The 8,118-nt window shown below is 58.5% G+C and overlaps 1 pseudogene; it reads left to right on the top strand.

Annotated features, from left to right (window-relative positions):
• The first annotated feature begins 1,259 nt into the window (after positions 1–1,259).
• Positions 1,260–1,432, top strand: LOC122695695 (annotated as a pseudogene).
• Positions 1,433–8,118: the final 6,686 nt, after the last annotated feature.

Raw genomic sequence — 8,118 nt, 5'->3', positions numbered from 1 at the left:
CGCCAGCAAACTGGCTTGTGTGTCACCAGCAGCCCCGCGCCCCTCCAAAGTCGCCTTCTTCTGCTGGCCTCCCCCTCGGAGGCGCCATCAGTGAGCGGGGCCTGTGCTCCAGAAGCGGGCGAGGTCTTGGGACACCGTGGTCCACCCCGCAGGTCAGCTGCCCGCTAGCTGTGTGACCAGGGCAAGCTTCTTAGCCTCTCTGGTCTCATGGATCACGACAGTGACACGAGGATGATGACAGCGCCGATCCTCTCTAGGGTGTCCAGTATCCAGGTGGGTGTGATCACAGCAAAGAACGCAGGGCAGCGACTGCCAGGCGGCTGTCCCGTGGGGCCATCCCCGGGGGGCGGGTGGGGGTCTTTCCCCTCAGGGTTGACAGAACTAGGGGACAGAACTAGGACAGAACTAGGTTGACAGAACTAGGGGAGGGCCGACTCTGCTAGTCTCACAGACCCTGCAGCTCTCTAGCGGCTGTGCAGAGAACTGAGAAAAGACAAGTGCGCCCGCCCGGCCATGTGAAAGTCGCTCAGTCGTGTCCGACTCTTGGCGACCCCATGCACTGGACCCCATGGAGTCCACCAGGCTCCTCTGTCCGTGGAATTCTCCAGGCCAGAATCCTGGATCGGGTAGCCGTTCTCTTCTGCAGGGGATCTTTCCAACCCAGGGATGGACCCCAGGTCTCCCACAGATCCCTTGCAGGCAGATGTTGCCACCACGGAAGCCCAAGAATACTGGAGTGGGTAGTCTGTCCCTTCTCCGGAGGAGGTTCCCGACCCAGGAATCGAATCGGGGTCTCCTGCTGGTGGATTCTTTACCAGCTGAGCTACCATCCCAGGGTACCAGTTAAGGAGCCCGGCCAGGACCCTGGGAAGGAGTCAGGTGTCTGGCAGCCTCGGGCTCACGCGGCTCCCCCGGATGCACAGCCACGGCCCCGGGGCTCACTTCAGGCTTCGCGGACCGTTCTGGTCCTGCAGCTCCCGCACCCCAAGCGCACTCCCCCCGCCTTCGGACCAGAGCTGGCACCTGTGACGCCTGAGCGGAGCCTGAGGATGCTGGTCACGCCCTCAGGGTGGAGGAGGGCGGTTCATGGGAGCAGGCCAGGGAGCCAAAAGAGATGTGAGAATCGACCAGAATGTGGAGAACAAGTTCAGTGTCACTGGTCTGGAGAGGACACGGGCTAGAGAGCCTTGGCTAGGTCGCTCAGGGTGAGCCGAATGGAGAGGAGGGGAGGATGGTGACCACCTGCCCGAGAAAGCACCACTGCTTTTCCACCTTTAGGCTAAGATCAAGTGTAGTATCTGTTCTTTACCAACGTAATGCCGGATACCTCCTCCCTCTGGGAACAATACCAGTTAAGTGAGTTTTTGGAGCAAGGAGTTGGCATCGGAGCCTGCAGTGTGTCGCAGCACTTCCCAGGAACGGTGCACTCCCTCCGAGAACAAAACTGGCACCCCCAAATGGTAGACTTGTTCCTTTCCTGGTTTTCCTCCTCGGGAGATTTCTCTTTTGTGTTTTTCACTTGGGCTTCGGTGGGGTCTGTGCAGCTTTTTCCCTGTCTTAGTTTTGTTTTCTTCTAGGCTGATTTTGATTCTTTCAGTTTGATCCAATTGCTTAGTCCTGCTTTTCCCTGTCCATTTCCTGTGGTGACCCAAGGCGGGAAGCGCAGGTAAGACCTAGGAGGGTCTTTTTGGAATGCAGGAACAGAAAGCAAGACCCTTATCGCCGTTTCCTTCCCCCATGCTGTAACCATTAATGGATTTCAGGTCCTTGTGAGCAGTATAACCTGTCTCCCCTCCTACGCCATAGGGAGAAGATATTTGCCTTGGTCTTCCCTCCAACCCACTATATGTGCCTCATCCAATCAGCAAATGACCCCCAAGACCCCTATCCCACTCCGTGTACCCTGGGTATAAATGTGAACAAAGGACCCACGTTCAACGTCGGCTCTCTCTTGAGCTGGCCCGCTGTTCCAACAGTGTCTCCCATTTTAATAAACTTTATTTCCCTCTCGTTCTGTCTCATGTCTGGAAATTCTTTTCCAACCTGGGCGCCCGGACCATGACATTTCCCTGTTCGTCACTAACTCCCAGAGCTTGCTCAGACTCATATGGGTGATGCCGTCCGACTATCTCTCTCATCTTCTATCCTCCCTCTCTCCTCCTGCCTTTGGTCTTTCCCAGCATCAGGTCTTTTCTAAGGAGTCAATCTTTTGATTCTTTAACCTTTAGGTTTTGTTTGGAAGATCCCCCCACACCCGCCCCGTGTTGTTGTTGTTTTTATCTGCGGACTGGTTTCTGGAACGGTCTTTTCTATTGTGCCAGAGGATTGAGTCGTTCCTGTCTGAACTTTTGGTCTTCTCCTGTGTGCTTTGTACAGAAGGCGCTGTGCTAAACTCGCAGCCAACAGAGATTTTGGAAGCCCCGACACTCAGGTCTGAATCTATCAGGGTGAGTCTCATCAGGCTCCATCCTCCTCTCTCGTGCCTCGCCCCCATCTCTTCTGTCTCCCAAGCGCCTCCACATCTCCTGAAACTCGGTCATCTGCCAAATCTCCCATATATCTGCTGCCGTTTGTTTCTGGTACAGACTCTAATTAGTCCCAGAGAGGATGGCAGACTCATGCCTCAAAATAGCCATCTTATTGGGGTCTAGAGGCCAGGTTCTTTCATGGAACCAGAGAGAGGGAAGCGGTGAGGAAGCAACGTACAAAAAAGGCCGAGGAGAGAGGGAGAGGCGGTGAGGAATAAACTAAAAGGGGCCATCAGTCCTGCAAAAACATCTCTTGGAATGGCCAGCCTTGGGGAGGGGATGTGCAGATCTCATCTCTCTTGGAGTCGTGCACACAGGTGGGTAGGGTCAGATCAGCCCTCCTGGGAGCCGACCGAAGACACTTTAACAGACGGGCAGAGAGGCAGGGTTCTCTGGGGGCAGGCCATTGTGTATCACGATAATAACAAAAGCAACAGAAACCCAAGGTTGAAGTCCAAGAAACAGATCCAACACGGAGTCAGAATTGGTTCTACCCTGGACGGTTTCCTAGATGTGCCTGGTTCACTCACTCGCCCTCCGCCCCTCACGTCGACCCCAGCCGACGGTTAGTTGGACGGTGACCATCCTCTGGTAGAAATACCACCCAACGTGGCCACGTAAGAGAATAGCTTGGACACCCCCTCCGATGTAGGCGATTGAAGTCAGGTTCCTACAGGTAGCCCTAAGGCTGGCTGGGCCCGACCAAACAAATGACAGGCCAGTGACGTCCTACCCGCAAAGGTCTTTCCTCACAGGGGAGGAAAGTTTTCCCTTCTAGACCTCCTGTGGGCGGGGGTGTGGGGGTGGGGGTGGGGTGGTGTCCAGGGCTCTCGTCGCAGTCGTACTTGGGTCCCGGGCACCAGGCACCACCGTCCGGCCGTGGTGAGGCAGGAGGTACCTGCCGCTCCCCACCTCCACCCCGGGGTAAAGCAGTTGTTTCAGATGTGTTCTCTATTGACCAAAAGGTCCAAGAGGAGAAGGGCAGGGCAATGAGGGCGAGCGGGCTGGGCCCCGCCCAGACCACACATTTCTCTTTCTGGAAGTCGGGACACCTCCCTGACCACACAGGTACAGAACGGCTCCTCGGAGGTCAAAGGGGAGTGATGCGAACGAATGCCAGGCTACCCACAGGCCGGTAGAATCCACTTTGGCTAAGAGATGCATGCACACCTGTAGAAGGACCCTGAGATATACCAAATATGGCCTGTGAACCAGGCAGATCCAAATGATCGGCCAACGGAAACCTGGAGAAATGCCTCACAAAAGCAATTCAAGGGACTTCCCTGGTGGTCCAGTGGTGAAGACTTTGCCTTCCAACACAGAGGGTGAGGGTTTCATCCCTGGTGGGGGAGCTACGATTCCCACACGCCTTGTGGCCGAAAGATCTAAAAAGTAAACTAAAAAAGTAATTCAAGCCACCACAAGGGCGCGACTCAGGGACTCTCCCTCTGCGTCTGCCCGCGTGCCTATCCACACATAGCGTACTCTTTTCCTCTCAATAAGTGCCCCACTTGTTTCACCACTTTCCGTCTCCGTGGGGATTCCTTTCCGCAGAGCCGAAGGGCCAGGGGTCCTTGTCACTGACCACGGGTCTAGAGGCTAGGACCCGGTGCTTTCACCGCTGCGACCCAGCCCCAACCTCCGGCTGGGAACCCAAGCCACTGCAGGCCTAGGTCTCCCGAGATCAATCGGACCAGACTCTCAGGCGGGGCCCAAGTCTCGCTGTACTTCCAAGCTCCACAGGTGTTTCCGAAACAGAAGGGAAGGGGGCAGGGCATAGCTTTTGAAAGAATGGCACAGCCCGAGGACACAACAAACACTCATTAGAATCACATGGGTCTAAGATGGGCTTCCCTGGTGGCTCAGATGGTAAAAGGAATCTGCCTGCAGTGCAGGAGACCGGGTTCGATGCCTGGGTCAGGATGATCCCCTGGAGAAGGGAATGGCTGCCCCCTCCAGTATTCTTGCCTCGAGAATCCCATGGACAGAGGAGCCTGGCGGGCTACAGTCCATGGGGTCTAAGCTGGCAGAGAACTCAACTTCAAGCGGACCTTGATTCTCAAGCAGCAAGCTAAAGGACATACCCAGAGGCGCCATGAGAGTTCCAAGGCACTGTCAAAAGACCAAAAAGTGGGCAGTGGCCCAATTCCTGGAAACCTCCACCCCTTTCCCCTAATAGTTGGAATGATCCTCCCACTCACCGTCGGTGCCCAGTCGCTGGGTCAGCCCGACTCTTTGGGACCACGGACTGCAGCTCGCCAGGCTTCCCTGTCCTTCACCATCTCCCAGAGCTGGCTCAAACTCACGTCCTTTGTGTCGAGGCCGCCACCCAACCGTCTCATCCTCTGTGGTCCCCGTCTCCTTCCGCCTTCAATCTTTCCCAGCATCAGGGGCTTTTCCAGTGAGTCAGCTCTTCGCCTCAGGTGGCCAAAGCATTGGAGCTTCAGCTTCAGCCTCAGCCCTTCCAATGAATATTCAGGGTTGATTAGCCTAGCAGCTGATCAGCTCATTAGCCTAGGAGATTACCCGGCCCATGAAAGCTAACCACGCCACGTTTGGAGGCCGCCACACTCGCCCTCTGGGATGGCCCACACTCTGCCTATGGAGTGTGTTTCTCTCGGAATCAATCCACTTCTTACCTATCACTTTGTCTCTCACTGAATTCTTTCTGCGATAGGACGTGGAGAACCTGAGCTTCATCGGGTCTTGAAACCAGGTACGATGGGCTCTGGCTGGGTCGGAGGCCCAGCCGCGTGGATTGGTGTCCCAGCCTGCGCTTGTCCGGGTTCGAGTCCCGGTCTGAGGTCAAGGGCTTCGCTCCCGCTGCCCGGCGTGCATCCGGAAGCCCTGCCAAGACGCCCTCGTGTTCTGACACACGGACTTCTCCGAGACAGGGAAAGGGTCCGATGCACTCCTGCCGATGCCGGTCGAAATCGGCGTGGGACAGCACCAGACCGGTTTTGGGTATAACCCGCCACAGGCACTCTGGTGGACAGTGGACGGGTGAGGAAACACCGAATTCGAGGGTTGTGTCACGGACGGGAGTCCGCCCAGTCCGGTGGGGAGGCCTGTGGATCCGTCCTGGAAAACGTTGAGCGCAAGCCCCATAGATTCCGGGTCGCATCTCCCCATCCCCCTACCCCCAAATTTGTCCTGCGTGCGGAGACCGGTGACCCCCCCCACCCCCACCCACCCGCCCCCGCCGCCAGATTCCCCCCGAAGAGATTGACAAGTCCCATGAGGAGGCTTCCCAGGGAGAGCGGGGTGGCTCTCCGCGGCAGACCAAGAGCCAGGAAAGGAGGCCAGGTCGGTGTTCCGATGGTGGTGAGCAGTGGAACACTTCCCTCCACATCAGTAAACGAGGACGTCACAGTCACCAGCGACTGCGGCCGTCACGGGAAGGTGAGCCGGTGAGCCCCGCGGGCGCTCAGGACTGAGAGAATACCTGCCGTCTAGCGGCCATCCCACCACAGCCACTGCCTCCAGGTGAGCCCCGAGGAAGCCCAGGATGTGAAAACCACAGGACGGTGGCCCCAGAGAGCCGAGATGCGTGTCAAAGGAGTGATTTCCGTGAGCCCAGACTCGAGCATCTCCCCAGGTATAGAAAAGCGCTAAGGTCCTTACACCCGGGATGCCTGGTTTTCTTCCATGTACAGAACAGGAGACACCCCTTGACGTTCAGACCGCCCGCCCTTTGTTTGTGGCAAACCTTGGGTGTCACCTGGCTCCTCCCCCCACCGCCCACCTCCTCCTGGCGGTTCTCTCAGGGTCGCTTCAGACGCTGACTGCGGGGCTTGAGGTCCTACATATTCCCGCCGAATAAAACACAAGTCTCGACTTTTAGGTTGTGGATTTTTTTTCTTTCTTTCTTTTTTTAAGTGGATAGTGCTGAGCAGAGGGGCGGCCGTCGTGAGGCTTTTCTCATCAGCTTGCCGGGGTCCGGCGTGAGAGGGGACGAGGGAAGGGCGAGGCTTAGCAGCTCTCGGGCAGACCCTCAAGGCAGAGTCAGACCCTCTGTTTCACACCGCCAGCTGCTTTCTCCTCGGTGAAGCTCGGGTGGAGAGCCGCCTGGACACGGGCACCGTACAGAGGGGTCACAGAAGCGCCTTGATCTGAGCTAGGAGGGCTCCGGCCTGGGTAAAGGTGGGGCACAGCAGGGCCGTGCTGGTTCCCCCCCCAGAGAAGCTGAACCCAGCCGGCCCAGTCTGGGATACGGAAGGAGCCTGTGAGGGGAGAGACGTGGGGTTGGGGGATGAGGAGTGTAAGAGAGAGCCCACTCGCAGCAGGCGTTCCCCGGAGCAGCCGTGAGGCCCAGCTCACACCCTCGCAGCGTCTCGGCGGGTCGGCGGGGTGCAGGCCACGGCCCTCCTTCGCCCAGCGCGCCCCCTGGCTTTGCACCTCTGCGTTCCGGCCGACGCTCGTGCCAAGCGCCTCCCGGAGGCTCTTGCCCCCAGGTTCCCCCCTTCTGTCAATGTGACCGGCCCGCGCACCGCCAGCGCCCCCAGCGAAACTCTAACCTGTCCTGGAGGCCGTCTCCCGGGTCAGGAAGGCCTTCCTGACTGGGCTGGCTTCCTGTCTGTCCTTCGCACCTGGTCACTCATTGGGTGTGTCCGGGTAGGGATCCCGAGCCACCCGGGAGAGGCCTGGAGCCCTGAGGAGGTCCCACCAGGTGGGAGCCGCACCGAGTCGTCCACCCTCTCAGCAGGTCCCTCAAGAGCTTCCCAGGTGGCGCGGTGGCAAAGAATCCGCCTGCCAGGGCGGGAGACGCAGGAGACGGGGGTTCGATCCCTGGGTCGGGAGGATCCCCTGGAGTAGGAAATGGCAACGCGCTCCAGTTACTCGCCTGGAAAAGTCCATGGACAGAGGAGCCCGGCAGGCTACCGTCCATGGGGGTCGCAACGAGTCGGACGGGACCGAGCGACTGAGCGCACACAGGGTCCCCTCCTCATCACGCCGGGGGTCCTGGCCATTCGGCTCCCGGGCGGGACAAGTCCGGGCAACAGGAGCGGTGTCTGGCCCTGGGTCCCAGCACAGGCCCTGGTGGGTCGAGTCTCGGGTGGTGAGTGACCGGTCGTCTGTTTGTCAGAACCGGGGGTGAAGGCGGGCAGCCCGGACCCCAGCTCCGACACTCACAGCTGTGTCCTGTCAGGCAAACCCACGTCCCAGGGGTAAAGGCAGGAGCCTTCTCACTCGGACTCCTGGTCGGGCAGAGGGCCGGTCCCCTCCACATTGCCCGTCGCTGCCGGAGCCGGCATCCGTTCTCCGGAGAAGGGTCATTCGTGTAAGGGATTCCTACTTGGCCTTGAAGGGTCACCTCTCAGCGTCGGGCTCTGTCTGACTGGGTGTACCACCCACCGTCTGCACGGACGGGAGAGGTCAACCCGGGGCCTCGGCGTATCAAAGGTGGTTAGGTCCGTGAGTTCTGCTACATTTTAAAGGCACGTCCAGGCCTATGACTCCAAAATGCACATGGGATGCCGCTGAGGCTTACAGGCGGCATCTCAAACAGGTGGTATGAAGGGGAAATTTGCTCATTCACACCGTGCTCCAGAGGAAGGTGGGGCAGTGGTCAAGAATCCGCCTGCAGATG

The sequence above is a fragment of the Cervus elaphus genome, chromosome 5, assembly GCF_910594005.1.
Source record: "Cervus elaphus chromosome 5, mCerEla1.1, whole genome shotgun sequence".
NCBI lineage: Eukaryota > Metazoa > Chordata > Mammalia > Artiodactyla > Cervidae > Cervus > Cervus elaphus.
This window is presented reverse-complemented; position numbering and strand designations above follow the sequence as displayed.